Source organism: Castor canadensis, chromosome 6 (assembly GCF_047511655.1).
Source record: "Castor canadensis chromosome 6, mCasCan1.hap1v2, whole genome shotgun sequence".
Classification (NCBI taxonomy): Eukaryota; Metazoa; Chordata; class Mammalia; order Rodentia; family Castoridae; genus Castor; species Castor canadensis.
The window spans coordinates 117624972-117642294 of NC_133391.1; the positions used below are offsets into that span (position 1 = coordinate 117624972).

At 41.0% G+C, this 17323-nt stretch overlaps 1 long non-coding RNA gene across 3 annotated transcripts in view; it reads left to right on the forward strand.

Annotated features, from left to right (window-relative positions):
• Window positions 1–1518: 1518 nt before the first annotated feature.
• Window positions 1519–17323, forward strand: part of LOC141424184 (uncharacterized) — a 59557-nt gene continuing 43752 nt past the window's right edge. For all 3 annotated transcript variants that reach the window (XR_012449140.1, XR_012449141.1, XR_012449142.1), the window contains exons 1-2: window positions 1519–1692; window positions 2681–2782. This is a non-coding gene — a long non-coding RNA (uncharacterized lncRNA). The remainder of the gene's footprint in view (window positions 1693–2680; window positions 2783–17323) is intronic.

A 17323-nucleotide genomic window follows, 5' to 3' on the forward strand; every position in this document is an offset into this window, starting at 1 on the left:
TACTTTGAAGAAAAAAAATTCTTTCTGTTCTTTGGAGATTTTTCAGGACTCTTTCCAAGAAAGGTGGCTGCTTTCTTGATTCATGCATAGTGAATAGAGTGACTTAAAATTTTTTTTAAATTTATTTACCATACTAATTGTCCATTAAATTTTAAAAATATTTTAGAAAAACTTATATGGGAAGATAGATTGAGGTGGGGTCTCTCTGGATGCTATAATAATATTAGTTAATTTAGCTTTTTCTTTATTGACTAGATATGAAAATAAGTATGAAATTTAATTGTCTAGGCAATACCAGCACAAATCTGGCAAGATTACCTGAAATGGGGAGGGCTACATTATTTTATATCTCTCACTTTTGTTACCTTTGGCCAGTTATCATTATCTTTGGACTTCTTGCTTGGTGGAAGAATTTGGTGCTGAGAGTCAAATTTAAGAAATGGTTGGAGCAAAGAGTCAGGAAGGATATTCCTATATTTTTACTATAGTAGCTGCCAAAGTCAACCATCAGAAGAGCAGCTTTGTATAATTCCTAAGTTATCATTAGAATAAATATGATTCTCCCAAATACAGTTCCATATAATTTTATTTATTAATTAGTACTTTTGAATGGTTTGGAGTCATTTTGAAGATGACCCTGTTGAAATTGATTAAAGTCTGCTTTCGAAGAATGGTTGAAATGGCCAATGGAAAGGAAAAAGTGACACATTTTGGACACAGATTACTTGTCCTTTGCTGTACATCTATACTTGCTATTCCTGATGTTGATGTTGGGAATGGTCCAACACTTAGAACAAACTCCTGAGGCTAGAAAAAACTAGAAGAACTTTATTTGTTATTTGTTACTGTCCTATCAAGCTGGGCATTGACTGTCATGGTTCCCAGACAGAGCCAGAGTACCTTTGTTTAAGCCTTCAAGAATGTTCTGAATATCATCAAAGTATTTTATATACCTGTATGAAAATAGAATAGTAAGCCAGGCACTGGAGACTTACACCTGTAAACCTAGCTACTTGGGGCACAGAGATCAGAAGGATTGCGGTTCAAAGCCAGCCTGGGTAAATACTTCATGAGACCCTATCTTGAAAAAAATCCCACACAAAACAGGGCTGGCAGAGTGGCTCAAGTGGTAGAACACTTGCTTAGCAAGCATAAGGTCCTGAGTTCAAAAAAATAAATAAGTAAATAAAATAATAAAACCCATTAAAAAAGGGGAAGGGAATAAGAAAGAAAGAGTAATAGAGGGAGTGAATTTGATCAAAGCACATTATATGTGTATATGGACTTAGAATAAAGCCTGCTGTACAATGAATATATTATAAACAAAAGAGAAAATTAAAGAAAAAGACTCTCTCTTATTCTGAAGGAATAACTTCAAGGCATCTAATTTTTTTCAAAAGTTTCAGATATTTATTACTGAGCCATACTTAAGGTAATCAAAGAAAAATCAGATCTCCAATTTAAACACCCAACTGTCCAGGCAGTGTTGACATTTCAGCCTTATGCCAAGACAATCGCTGAGCACGAAAGAACTTAAGTATGTGTCATCTCTCACAGTTCCTCACAGACACAGCTTGGTTCTCCTCCAGTGTCTGCTCTTAGAGTTTTCATCTGAAGCCATTGGGGAATGGGATGATTTTGCTTTTGTTTCTTGGCCAGGAATCAATGAGGCATCTATTTTTAAATGGACAGGTAAGTTCTTCCATAACCTTTGAAACCATCCAAGTCACAGGGCCTATTTGGCTGAAACACCAGACACAGCCATGTTCTTTGTGGGAACTAGCTCTTGTTCCTCTTTCCTTTTAAAGTCATTAGCAGCAGGCTAAGCGATTTGGAATGTGGACACTTTAGTTGGGTTTTGGGAATGTTTCTGTACAATGATCTCTCTCTCTCTTTCTCTCTCTCTCTCTCTCTCTCTCTCTCTCTCTCTCTCTCTAACATACACACACACACACACACACACACACACACACACAGAGTCCACTAGAACTGAAGGTTGATCATTCCAAAGGCAGACATAGATCATATTAGAAATTTCAGAAAGATCAGACAGGGTCCACAACTTTTTTGCTCACTGCCTTCAATTTCTGACTGTTGGGTAAGTTTTACGCTACCAGGGTGTGGCAGACTGGCTGGAGATGAGTGATGGTAAAAAGCGAAAATCAAGGAGGAGCAGACAGGACTTAAGTGTGGAGTAGAGAGGGAGGAAGGACAGAGGACAGAGGAGTCAGGAATCCCTGGGCATCGGCCTGGAGCTGCCATTGATTGTTGGAGTGAACTGGAACACATCCTTCTGGGTCTCAGTGCCTTCGCTTGCATGAAGGGAGAGTTGATCTAGATCAGGGTGAAGCCAGCTGTGATCTGTGGGCTGAGGAGCCTGTGATTGTGAGTGGCATTGATTTGTGTGGGACACAGCCATGGCTATTTGTTTAGGTATCACCTGTTTTCTTACCATGAAGCAAACATTATAGCCCACAGAGCCATGATGCATTTACTCTTTGGTTCTTTACAAAAAAAAATTTATTCAACACTACTCTAAAGGATTTCTATTATTCAAATCTTAAAAGTTTGTAATTTCTCTCTATCTTGAATTAATCTTTAAGGACATCACTGGGAGTGCTTCTTGGCATGTTTCCTGGCATCTTATAACTTGGATAATTTCTTCTTTTTCACTTTGAAGGCCAAGATATATGTACTTGACAATAAGAGAGAGTTGATGGCAAAGAATCAGACCCTCCAGGAAAAGGAAAGCAAGATGAAGATGAGAACTTGGGGGAGCAAGGTACAATAAGAAAGTAGTGCCCAGCACATACTAGACTGGGTTACCATACTCCACCTTCGGAATTCTTCAGGGGCAGGGACTGAGTTCCATATATAATGAAATTGGTTGTATCGTGGGGAAGTTTCCACTCAGCAATGTTAATGGAACGAGACCAGACCAGCTGGTTGGCAGAGGGGGGTTCCGCCTTGGGAGATGTTGCTGTGATTCATAATGTGCATTGACTATAAAGAAGTTCTTAGCAGTGGGAGGACGGGCGGGGGGAGAAAAAGGGAGGAAGAGTATGGATGGGCAAGTTAGGACACAGTGAGTATTTGCCATGGCCGTGTTTTACACCAGGCACGGTGAGGTGCAAAGGAGAATGGGACGTAACTATCCCCAGAAACTTATCTTTAGGCCAGAGGCTTAAAGACAAAGGCACAGCTTCCTGTAGAATGAGAAAAAGTACCCCAAGGAAGGGCGCAGCAAGATGGAGTGAATTAGTTTTTAAGAAAAGTAGACTATCCAAATCTCACATTTTTATCTAAATCCTAGCCAGAACTCAAAATGCTAATTAATGATAAAATTTTCTGATGAAAACAGGCACATGTCTCTATACTTCTCAGCCTAGTAAATAGGATCTATTTATGATCTATTTATTCATGACCCATTTATGTGTCACCTCTCTAGCTTCATCATTCATCTCTGTATCATTTCTGGCCTATTCTCAGCCACACTGAACCAATTCCATTTCTTTTAGTAAACCTGCCACATTCACTCTTTCCTCTAGCCTTTGTCATGCTGGCCAGCAATAATTCCTTCCCAGATAAGTCTGTCCCACATATCCCTGTTCCTACTCCTTTGGTCCAGCAATTTCTTATCTGAGAGTTTGTCTTATGAAAATAATAGGACATGAGCACCAAAATGCAGGGGCAGGACAATTGTTTCTAGTATTGCTTATATTAGGAAAATTCGGAATGATACAGCGCTGGTCAACTGTGAAATACTCCATTCCTTGTCCTCCAGATTTTACTTATCCCTGAATCCTCCCCCAGGAAGTCTCCTCTAACCCCCAAGGCTAGGCCAGTTTTCTTCTTACATGTCATTGCAATATCAAGTATTTTCCCCTCATATTACATGATTATTTCTTATCCATTTTTCCCATTAGTTTCTTTTTTGTCTGAAGCAAACCCTATGACAAGCATTTGAGTGCTTGTAGTTTAGTTGAAAGGGAATCCTAGACAAACCAAAATACCAAGAGAATAAGGAAGTGAGACAGAAAAATAAAGGAGTCTTCATGCAGCAAGTTATTACTGTGGGTAACAGGAAGGCAGACCCTCTGGAGGATCTGGGAGCCAGTGTAGAGCTCTACATGGCAGAGTTTTCCTGCCAGAGGGGTTAGGGAGCTGAGGTATTTGTACACCACTGGTCAGTGGCTCCAGGGAGGAAATGGTTCCTAGACACTTGTAGCCTTTGTGTGAACATGTAGAGTGGAACTTGGGGTCCACTAGCTCTTCAGGAAGCCCAGGTAATGGTAGTTGGGAAGGGCCACAAGTCCCAGGAGGAACACTGGCAGTTACATTTTTCATATCTGTTATTAGAGGCAGATTTGAGAGGAGCTGGTGCTAGAAAGGCCAGGGGTGGGGGAAGGCAGGGATGAAGCAGCAGGAGGCTGGTTATGTATCTCTCTCCTTAGTGAGTGTTACTTAGAACTCTGTGTGATGTCTCTCTGTGGGCTGATCTGGGCTTTTTCACTCATGATGGCTTTAGAGCCCTCAGACTCTTACCTGGAGGACTTGGGATTCAAAGACTAGTGAGGCAGTTGTGTTGGCCTTTTGATAGCCTGGCCTCTATAGTCAGTGTCAGACATGCTTAGATTAAAGGGGAGGGAGCAGATATACTTTAATTCTACATGTGTTTATATACATATTTGTGTGTGTGCATGTATATATTATGTGTGTGCATATATAAACATCCCCATGTATGTGTGTATATATATGTGTATACACATACAGTAAACAAAAAGATGCAATGCCATACATGTAAATATCATCAGAAGTTACCTCTGAAAAGTATGACTATATACATTCTGTATTAAAATGTTTTTAATCAATGTATCCTCAGGTTTTCTTAAAATGAATATATCCATACTAATTTAAAATTATGAATGCAAATATGGCATTTGATCTTTTAAAAATACATGTAAAATTTTGTAAGAATACTTATAAGTCAGGTGTAGTGGTACACATGTTAATCCTAGACTTGTAAAGTTGAGGCAGGAGGATTTAAGTTCAAGATCAGGCTGGGCTGCCTTAAAAAAAAAGAGAGAGAATGCATGTATATGTTCTAGTTGTAAAACTTCAAGTAATACAGTAAAGATAATTGATATGAATATTAATATATAGTGTATATTATGTTATAAAACATGCATGGTATAGATAGAAATATATGATATAAAATAAAATTTTCCTTTACCATTAAATTATATTCCAAAGGGGAAAAATAATTCACAAACACAATCCAGATATGGTTGAATACATACAACAATGGACTTAGCATCTGAGCAATTTAATAATTACCTATTGTCTCAACTTAGTAAACCAAGTACTAGTCAGGAAGTTACACAGTCACAGAAGAGACCCATTGCGAACTGCCCCGCCCAGAGAAGCCTAGAAATTGGGCTGGCTACACTACAACCCAGATGCCCATAGACTCCCTCAGCGAGGCACACCCTTGACAGAGTAGAAGAAAATGAAGGAAGGAAGGAAGGAAGCAAGGAAGGAAGGAGTGGGACTGGAACACAGGGCCTGATTCTGGTGTTTACAGGCTTACTGTGGTTCTGAAGGCCAGGTGAAAAGGCATTCCTGAAATGGAAAGCACAGGGAGGAAAATTTGTTCTCCTAAGCCTGAAGGAATGAGATTCAAGTGAAACCACACATTAGATTAGACCTGAGCTGTTCTTGTAAAGCTCAACAAAAATCAGTGCTTTTTCCATCAGTAAGGAATGCTTAAAGAAAGTTTTTCTCCTCTCATTTATCCCCTGCCTTTGCATTTTTAGAGCTCACAAGGAAAAGGGGCTTCCCAAAGGGTTGGCTGATAAGAATCTGTTTGTTTAGGTAATTTCTTCTGAGGAAACCTGGGGTTTTTCTGCCTACCAATTGCAAAGGGGATAACTTGTATCTCAGGGAAGATGCAGGCTTGATGATGACAATCATGTCCCCATTTCGGTCCCTTGGTCCTTGAATGGACACACAATTTCTCCATGCTTCATTCTTGCTGAATTTGAAAGGAGCATTGAAGAGATACTCTTATGGATAGTATTGGAGAGAAAAGAAAAAATTTTAAGATGTTTTTATTTCACTATATATCACCAAGAGACAATGTGGCAGTTTCAAAGAATGAAGACATATGGGGGGTTTACAAGCGTTTTGGAAAAATACTAGGTTTTGGAAAGAGCTGTAGAACTACAATGCATTTAATTGTGCTCTGCTAGCACAAGAGAAAAGGTGGTTTTTTTCTTATACCATTAGGTATTTTAATTTGCTGTTTTAGATGGAAACTTCTATTCTTAATAACTAGCCATAATAGTTATTCTCAAGAATCCACTAACCGCATTTTAAGGGAGATAACATGTAAGCTGTAACATGGCCATCTATTGTGTGTTGTGCGTTGACTCTCCCAGCCTGGCCCACAGGTTCTCTATAAAAATAGCACCATCATATTTTTAAGCCCTGCTATTAGGAAGCAGTGTGGTGAGATGATAAAAGAGTGTGAGCTTTGGAGCAGGGGCTGGAGTTTGGGTGCCACCCCTGGTACTTACTAACTTTTTCCCTCTAGCAAGTTCCCTGCCACCTCCAGGTCTATTTCCTCATCTATAGTAATATGGGAACCATGACAATAAAACTTATCTTAGAATTGTGTGAGGGTGAAATAAAATCAGACATAGGAGGTTATAGTTCCAAGCCAGGCAAGATGTAAACAGCTCATAAGTGTTTAGCATTGGAACCTCTTTCCCCCATCCCAGAAGACAAAGGGCACCCCTCCCCTGTGGTTTGCATTGTGACTTCTGTACATTTTTGGTTCTTGCCATTTTTCTGCTACTCTGTGAAAGATTCCCTCAGGCCATGGCCTCAGTCCATAAACCTCCCCTCTTGAGTTTTTCCCTGCTATTTTATCATAGCTACTCTCCCTCCCAGATAGTAGCCTTGGCCATGAGACAGAAAATGGTATGTAATTGTTGTGTAGAGAAATATTAGGGTTCACAGCCTGGGCTCCTAACAAGACATGGATTGGGGTGGGGGTGTGGAACCAATCTGATATAAGCCTCAAAGGGCTTAAATGGCAAATGGAATGGAGACCTGGGAGGGAGAACGATCTTCCCAAGGACACAGAGCCTCCTTTTGTGGAAGCTGGAACAGGTGGCTCTCCGTCTGGCAGTAGGATCCCATTTCACCTCTCTGGGCTCCTTCCTCCACTGTCCTGTCTGAGCCATGACTTTTTGTCACCCTTCAGAACCCTGAGTTTACTCTCATCTCTGCCTTGGGGTCAACCTAGGGGAGCTAGTCTCTGTCAAGAGGCCTGGTTCCATGCCACGAGCCCAGTGAAATGGTTCTGGGTTGTCACGAGACACCTGAAGGCTGCAAATGGTTCAAGAAGCCAGAAGTGCTATGTGTTCTGTGCCCAAGATTCTTAGCCATGTAGATGCTGGAACATGGTCAGCCTTTGGTAAACACTTGGCTTGGCCCAGAGCTCCATGCCAGGTTGGTGCCATGTTGTTTGCTGGGCTCCTGAATAAAGAAGGACTCAGGACAGCATCTGGTATTGCCAGTTGAGGCTTAAACTTTTCATCTTGTATGAGCACGCCTGAGTCTCACTCACTGCTTGCTTGAAATTAAAATAGACATGTGCTCAAATATTCATGCTTTGCTTATTTTGGTATATTTAATTTATTATGTATCACTTTTCTTGGGTTTTATATAAACTTGCCTTAGGACCTTTTCTTTCAGTTTGAATTCTGGCAGACTGTTCCCTTCTCCTTGGCGGAGTGTTGATTAGTTAAAGAAAGTCTGCTTAGCTAAGAAGATGACTTTCTTTTCACAGATTGCCCTTACACTTTAATAAAATGATAGTATAATCATTATCACCATCATTAATTTGTCTTCAGTGATCATTAATGTGGTGCCTAACGTGAGGTGCCATTAAAACACCTGCTCCTTCTCATTCCCAGGGCTGGAAACATTGTCCTCAGCTTTTCTACGCATTCAGCACGGCAAAAGTGAGGGAAGGAAGGCTTTCTTCTTTTCAGCCCATTTCTCTGCAGATAAAGAGGAGTCACATCTTCCTTCTCCCTTACATCTTCACCACACTCTGTCATGTGGACAGCCCGGAGGCTGTTCTTCAGAGCAATTGTAGGCGAGCTCTCCTTCCACAGCCTCCCTCTTGCCTGGCTTATGCAGCTATGAGCTATGCAGCTATGAACTTGAGTGGATGACAGGAACACTTTCTTCCCACATCTAAGACAAGCGGATAAAAGATCATTGATTCAAGAGGGTCTTTTTAGGAGAGGATCTAATTGTAGCTCTCAGGGACCTGTTTTTCTCTCTATAAAAAGTCACAAGGTCCTGTTGTACCCAATTTCAAAATATATGAATAATGATCCCTCAATCATGGAGCACTAATTAAAAATGACAGGCATTGTCCCCCACCTCCGCCCCCACACATAATAATCTTGCACTCCTCTTGCCACCACCCACACAGCATCTGCTAGAGCCTAAAAATGAGTTCAGTATTAGCCTAGGAAAATCACAAAACAAAGTTAGAGATTAAAATTAGCTGCTGGGAAAGAAATCACATGTCAATCCTTTTGCTCAAAAACATTATATAAGCAACAACAGAGAAACAAAAAAAAAACAGGGAGGAAGAAGGAAGAGAGTGGGAGAAATGGATGGAGAAAGAGGAGAAGGCAAGAAAGAAGAAAGGAAAGAAGGAAGAAAAGGAGGGAAGGAGAAAAGGAAGGTGGGGGAAGGTAGGACAAAGTAGTTAGAAGCTTGGAAATGTGCAGAACAGAAAAATTTGAGTTTCTCTGGGCTTAAATTAATGGTATCAATAATAGATTTTGACTTTTGAAATGAGAACAAGTAGTATTTTTAAAAGAGAATTTCTTTCCAAATTAATGTGTAAACTTAATGCATTTATTCCTAAATAAAGTCTTTTAGAGAACTTTTAAAAAGTTATTCTAAATGTTCTATTATCTGGAAGACTGTTTAGTTAAGAATAATAAATATATTTTTTAAAGTTAATAAACAGATACTTATATTTCTAGATATGAAATTAAAAGACAGTAATTTGCATGATGTTTACTGACACAAGAATAGACTGATAGAGTATATAGAATTCAGAAGCAGATGTTATATGAAAGTATTTTATATGTGACAGAGATGACCTTTCAGACACATACGATAAAGATAGGTAAGCCAGGTGTGGTATTACATGTGTGTAATTCCAGCTACTTGGAAGGTGGAAGTAGGAAAATCCTGGTCTGAGGCTGGCCCCAGGCAAAAGTGCAAGCCCTCATTTGAAAAACAAATTAAAAGCAAAAAGACTGGGGTATGGCTCAAGTGGTAGAGCACTTACCTAGCACATATGAGGGAGGCTCGGAGTTCAAGTCCAAGAACAGCCTTCCCCCTCCCCCCAAAAAAGGTGAATTACTTGGCTTAGAGCAACAGAAAATTACCCTCCCACAGCTCTAGAGGCCAAAAGTGGAGAAGCAAGTTTCACTAAGCCGTAATTGGTAGCAGGCCTGAGCTCCCTCTGGAGACTACAGGTAAGAATCCGTGTCCCCTCCCCCCCCTCCGCAGTTTTTAGAGGCTGTTGATGTTCCTTGACTTGTGGTGACAAAGCTCCCATCTCTGCTGCCATCGTCACATGGCTGGCCCTCTGTCTCTTTCATGTCTCTCTCTTGTAGGGACAGTGTGATTGGCTTTGTGCAATACCCAGATAATCCAGGATAATGTTCTCATGTCAAGATCTTTAACTTTACCACAACTGTCAAGATCTTTTTTTATTCATATGGTAAGATTTGCAGGTTCCAGGGATCAGGACCTGCTATTCTTGAGTGCCATTTGCTATTAATTATTATTTTGGTGGTACTGGGATTTTGAACTCAGGATCTCATGCTTGCTAGGCAGAAGCTCCACCACTTGAGGCATTCCATCAGCCCTTTTTTTTAGGGGGGGATAGTTATTTTCAAGATAGATTCTTGAAAACTATTTGCCCAGGCAGGCTCCGAACTGCAATCCTCCTGATCTCTGCCTTCTGAGTAGCTAGGATTACAGGTGTGAGCTGCAGGCACTCAGGTCTCTGAGTGACCATTACTCATCCTACTATTACAGTGGCAAATTAGATTCTTATCTCACCTAGATGTCAAATAAATTTATAATATACTAAATATTTCAATAGAAGTGAACAGTTATCTGATGTCAGAGATTACCTTTTGAAGTATAAAAGAGAAAGAAAGATTGGTGGTTTTCCTATGAAGAAATTAAAGGCCTAAAATTGCTGGAAGCAAAATAACAAAGTATAGCCAACCAGGAAAAAGTATTTGTAAGAGATAAAAAGTTTATGTCATTCATGTATGAGGAGCTTTTACAAATCAGAAAAAGAAAAATATCCTAATAGAAAATTGGTCCTAGATCAGGGACAGGCATTTTGTTAAAAAAGAAAATTAAAAGGCCAACAGATGTAAACATACACATGTATAATGTTTAGACACAAGTTAAATGTTGATAATATATTAGTTTTGCTAACAAATTGGTACACATTACACAACCTGCAATCCCCAGTAATAGCAAGGCAAGGAAGAGACTGACACTGTATACTCCAAGTAACATTTTAATAGTCCAGGCTTTCTCAGAAGCAATTTTTCACAATATATGAAAAACCTTAAACTTTGTATTCTCTTTGAAGCAGAAATTGAGATTTTAAATTATGGCAATAAGTTAACAGCTATGCAGACAGAATTGGACATGTGTGTTCTTTAGAGGTTCATTAAAACACGGAACAATTATAAATGGCCTAATACCCACTGTAGAAGATTGGCTAAGTAAATTTTGATATAGCCATAGCTATAAGATGAAATACTACACTGGCTTGATTAATTCTGTCTAATGAGTTGGTGAATGTTCACAATATGTGGTTTCATTAAAAAAAAAAAATAGCCAGTAAGAGGCCAATAGGAGAAGGGGACCAGGCACTAGAGGAAAGGTTAGTTCGAGAAGAATTAATTTAGAAGGTAACTCACATGCACAGGAAAGCAATGCATGTCAACTCCCTGTATAGCTATCCTTATCTCAACTAGCAAAAACCCTTGGTCCTTCCTATTATTGCTTATACTCTCTCTTCAACAAAATTGGAGATAAGGGCAAAATAGTTTCTGCCTGGTAGCGAGGAGGTAGGGGGGGAAAGGGAGGGGGTGAGGGGGAAGGGGGGAGAAATGACCCAAACATTGTATGCACATATGAATAAAATAAAATAAAAATAGCCAGTAAAAAAGACTATCTGCACATCTGAGCCTGTAGGTGTTCGTGTGTGTGTGTGTGTGTGTGTGTCTGGGTATCTGAAAGGATGAGTGACATATTAACAGTAGCCCTCATTGGAGGTAGAAATCTTGGTAATTCCTCACCTTTTAAAAATTTAAAAAATTTTCGTAACAAGTATGTATTACTTTTTCAATGTGGAAGGAGAGAAGAAAAATCAATGCTGGCATGTTAAAATTATCTGCAGAGAATCTTCTAAGTATGACACTCTATTTCCAAATACCTTTCCATTTTCACCTGCCTTGACTGCCTGCCCATCACCTACCCAGTGTTGCTATAGCAGCACTGAATTTCTTGGCTTTCTCACAGTTGGATCCTATGTTTAATATCTATGTCTTTATTCATGTTGCTTCCTCTGACCCAAATCCCCAGGGACCCCTACTCCTCATTTCAAATCCAGCCGTCTACGGCAGGCAGAGTGTTTTCAGGCTGACTCTCTCCCCCCATGTTTGCTCAATAAGTCACTTCTTTGCAGCCACAGCTCAGCGCTCTTCAACACACCATGATTATATTTCAATTCTCTTTCTGTGTCATGGCTGCATTTCCTCAGTGACTGTGAGCTCAGTGTAGGCGACTCAGAATCTCATGGGTACACCGTACCCAGCCTCAGAGCTAAGGTGGGATTGAGACTGGTCCACATAGAGCTTCGAGAGAAAAAGCCACAGGCCTTATTGCTGGGAAGAAAGGCAAGGGATGACATGCCCAAAGATGAGGATCAAATATGGTCTGTTTTGATTGGTCAAATGTGAAGTTTTCAATTATACCTAATTATTTCAACCCATTGATTTATATTGGTTGAATTTAAATCAATACATTTTGAACTTGGCTGGAGTTGCCTGTTTATTTTAGGATTTTTTGATGCAAGGAAAGCTGCTTTATTGTGGTTGCTGCTCTTGAACTGATAATTGGTGTGTTAAATGGTGCAATTTTGTTTAGCATATGCTGGTTGTGTTTCAAAACAATCTCACCTTTTTACAAAATCTCATTCCTGAGTTCCTCTGAATCATTTGCTCTTAGTCTTTGAAAATAACCACATACCTTTCCCTAAAGTGCAGAGAAACAGATGGGAATTAGAAGTGTCACATCATCTGGGATGAATGAGACTTGGATTGATTGGATCACCTCAGAGTTGTAACTCTCTGTTGTGTTTTGTTTGTTTAATAAAGAAAGAAAAAGAAAGCAGCTTCCATGGACTTTGGTTGATACTGGTTGCTGGATCTGAGACATTAGACAGGGGAGCACAGGTGTCTTCCAGAAGCTTGGCGGAGCTGGTGGCAAAGCTGAGCACTTAGCCTAGAAGCGAAGTCAACATGCCACTTATTGATGCTGCTAAACTGAGTCTAAGTAGGAGACTGTCTGAAGAAAATCACAGCTGAGTTAGAACAAAGGAAACAAATACCTAGAATCCATACTTTATTGCTGTTAGAGTAAAAGCAAGGTACAGATGGCATGTGCTTTTGGTCTCTAGGAATTGGTGTTCTATTGACATGGTGGGATTTGTATATGTTAGAATCTAGTAGTTGGGGTGTAAGTTTTAGGTTTTAGATTTTTTTTCCATATTCCCACAGAAAGCCTAAATCACCTGCTCTGACAAAAGGAGCAGAGATGGGTTTGAAATATCTGGGTGCTCAAAGGCAGGAGTAGGTAGAGAAGAGTCAAGTGGATAGCCAGGCTGACCCTTGGTTGGTGCTGGCTGGAGAATTAAGCAGCTAGATCTTGAGCAAGTTGCAAACTACAGGGCATAGTTTACTTCTTGATAAGGTAAGGGGCATGGACTAAATCATTGTTTTCAAGCTTTATTTCTCACAGGAATCTTCTTTTTCCCCAAAGAAAATAATCCTTTGAATCCTGCCTTATCCATTAAATAGATGTTCAAAATGGAGCTCTTCTGAGGGAAAGAGAGAAGGGCACTCACACCTATCTGCTTGCTCTCTGTCTATTTGGACACACCAAGAGACCCCAGACTTCTGGGAACATGGGATGCAACCAGACTCTGCCTTGTTTGTGCCACTTTTTCTTCAAGGTCATACTTTTCTTTTTTTTTTTTTTTTTTGCAGTACTGGGGTTTGAACTCGGGACCTTGTGCTTGCCAGGCGAACATTATACCACCTAGCCATGCCTCCAGTCCTATTCTTTCATACAGAGCCTTGAATTTTTGCAGGGACTGGACTTGGACCGAGATCTTTGTCTGTGCCCCCCCACCCACCTCATAGCTGGGAGTACAATTTATCTCCTGAGATAGGATCTCAAGAACAGTTTTTCCAGTGTTGGCCTGGAACCACAATCTTCTTAATCTCTGCCTCCCAAGTAGCTGAGATTACAGATGTGCACCACTTCACTTGACCCAAGATCAGCATTTTTAAAAGATAGGAAACCCTAACAAGATTGTTTTGTGGCTCATCTCAGTTCAACCCATCTAACATAACAATAATTAAAAAGCAACAAATATTTACTAAAGTTTTTTTTTCAAAATGAATACAAATCAAATAAAACATTCATGTTCCCCTGCCAAAAATAAAATCCTGCCAAAAGGATGTTTAAATTCATCATAAACATCATGACAGTCTTCTCTGTGTCTCCATCTTTACTTGCTCACACACAGGGGTAGTTGGGTACAAAGTCTTTGCCCCTCTCCCTGCTGGCAAAGATGCCTCCTCTTCCTCCTCAAACCTGACCAAGTCTTGTTCAGCCCCTCTCCATAGTATCCAATGAGAACCTGCCCACTTCTCATTCTTCCTGTTTTGTTCATTTTTGATCATGACAGGGAAGTCTAAGATTCAGAGGTTTCTTCCTTTTAGAGTGGGCAGTGAAGAGGGGTTGGGGGAAAATTGCAGATGCTTATGGTGGTATATCTTCACAACTTCTCTTACTAGTGATCCCTATGCCCCATCCCTAGATCACCTTTCCTGCCTCCTGATTTAACTGAAATCACTGAAAGTACACTGTATGTGACTTGGATCCTGGGTCAGAGCCATCTTGCAAAATTCACATTTTGGGAGGTGTTTTCATACTTAGTTCCTCTTCATTGCATATGTGCGTGTGCATGTGTTGTGTGTTGTTGTGTTGTTCTTTTCCTTTTCCTGACTCACTAGCGTTCCTGGGACCACTCTCCCGGGCTCTAACATTTCTCTGCCATGGCAGATAATCACAAATGGAAGGTCTCCCAGTTCTCCTGGGGCTAAGAACTGTATTTAAGGAAGCCCTTGGAGCTTTCCAAGTCAGTTGCCCAACAGGACTCATCAGGCTGTTTGTGGGCTCTCTCTGGGGATCTTCTGGAAGTGGGAGGTGCTTGATACAAGGCAGGTCCTAACCCTGGTCTTAGAAGTATTGTCTTGGTATAGATGGGGCTCTGAGACCAGAAGTACAGCATTTCCTGCCACTGCATTCACACTCACCATGTCCCTTGGGACTGAGGCTGCTTCTCAGGCACAATCAACACAGGCTTAAATTCTTTTGGCTCCACATGAAAGAGAAACATGATCTCTGCTCACACTTCAGAACTGACTCTGTGTTTTCCTAATCAGTGTGCCTGTATTTCTTGTCTTTAATGTCTAAATCCATTTCCTTATGTGTTATTTGCTCCTCTGGTGCCATGGTCCCTGCTTTGGACACCCTCCTCCCCTATACACACACACACACGCCCCTCAGGACCAGCTCTGGACAATGCCAGCATCCCACAGAGTGTGCCCTCTATTCAACACTTGCCAACAAACATGTCTGTTTGGCAGCTGCAAACCAACCACACATCTTTGCTTGTTTTTTCTCCACTGGTAAGGCCGTTGGAAAGGGAGAGTGATAGAGGAAAATTTAAAGTGTGTCAGGTGCATGTGTGTGCGTGTGTGTGTGTGTGAGAGAGAGAGAGAGAGAGAGAGAGAGAGAGACAGACAGACAGACAGAAAGTGCAAATCTCCCAGCAATCACTGGCCAAGTTGTGTTGGCATCACTCCTGTTGCCCACAAAGCCAGCAGAACTGGGGAACTGGTTCTGTCGTGTCACAGGGCTGCACACCTGCTGCAAATTGCGTTGTCACAGCATATTTTCTCTCTCTTTTCTTATACTCAAGTCCTTGGGCAGAAACCCAGGCTTTGCCTTAGCTAAAAGAGACATGGAGGGAGCACTGGACTTAGAGTCAGTTTATCTTATCCAAATCTTCTAGGAGGGGCAGAGATGGTTCAATAGTACAATGGTTAATGGTATGGGCCTGCAGATGAATTCTGAAACTGCTATTTATGAGCTGTGTGACTTTAGGCAAGTTACTTAATATCTCTGTGCATCAGTTTCTTCAATTGTTGAGTGGAAATGATTATGCTAGTCCCTACATCAGGGGATTGTTGTGAGGGCTGAATGTGTTACCATGTATCTTGTTCACCCATAAACTGCATAAACACTTGCTATTTGTTATCTTAGACACAATGGGAATAGACTGTTTTCACCAGAATTGCTACCCTGATCTAAGCCATCACCATTTCTAGCATGAATTCTTTTGTTCTTGTGTCCTACTGAAGCTGGAGCACATCTTTAGACTGTTCAGCACCATCTAAGAACTCCTCATTGCACTCAGAGTGAAAAACAAAGCCTGTGTATAGGACTAAAAGGTTCTCAACAACCTGGCTTCTGCAAGGTGACTCCAGCTACTAATCCTCCTGCTTTCTTCACTCTGTTCTGCTCCACTGGTCTTCCTGCTAGTCCCTCAGTAGGATGCCCATACCCAGAATTCTAGATCATTCTCTCTTCAAACCCATTTTAATCATACAGGACAAATGAGGCCCTAAAAGATGGAGAGTAAGTTTTTAATAATCTCAAAACAGAACTTTAACTCTGTTCCTCCAGCCCTCTGATTCCTAGAGCACTTTTGTTCTAGGAAGCCCACCTTCTGATGCTTGTGTACACTTTGCTGGACTGAGCCTTTTCCATTGCATGAGTGCATACCTGTCACTCCAAAGAGAAGGCATATTCTCAGACATCTGGTGCCAAACTTCCTGCATGATTTGTGCTCCTTCCAGCACCTTGCACATCACCAAGTCCTGATCAGTTAACTGGGGAGTGCAAAGGCAGGACCCTGGGTCATGGGAAGGGTTTCTGGGCTGTGTCTGCAAGAGTGGATTAGTGACTCTGTGAATTACACATGGGCTGAGCACTTATCAAGTGTGAGACCTGGACTTGGGCACAGCAGAAAGTATGACATGATTCCTGCTCTCCACAGTTCCTCTACTAGGGGTTTCTACCTCTCATTAGGTAGAGCTCTACACTGGATATGGCTCTACACAGTTATAGATCTGCATACACATGCCATCTGGAGAGCCACCCAGGCCAGGTGAGTCAGAGGCTTTGCCAATGAGCTGCTAGTAGGCAAATCTTCACAGAGTTCTACCACCGGAGGTAAGACTTTGGTCCTGGTTCAGGTGACTAGAGTGGACAGCCCGTACTAGAAGATGGCCCATCTGAAGAGGAGTATCCAATGACCTCTAATAGGAGCAGAGCTGATATGGGAGAAAGGGCAGATGGCCTATTTTTATAAGGACTGAAACTGACTCTAGTGCCACTCACCCTGCTGGGGACCCTTGAAGGGAAAGCTCTCTTCCCAGGTTTCGATGTTATATAATTTCTGCAAAAAAGGTGTCAAGACAATTCAATGGGGGAAAGAATAGGTGTTTTCTTTTTCTTTTAAATGATAGAGATAACTGAATATTCAAGTAGAAAAGAAAAATGAAGGACACTTCCTCATACCATGTATAAAAATTAATTTAAAATGGATCAAAGACCTAAATGCAAGAACTAAAACTATAAAACCCTCAGAAAACAATGTCAGAGTAAACCTTCAAGACCTGGAGTCAGGCGGAGCCTTCTTAGATATGTCACCCAAAGAACAAGAAACAAATGAAAACAATAATTACTTGACCTGGTGTGGTGGTACACACCTGTAATTCCGGCACTTGGGAAGTAGAGGCAGGAGAATCATGAGCTCCAGGCC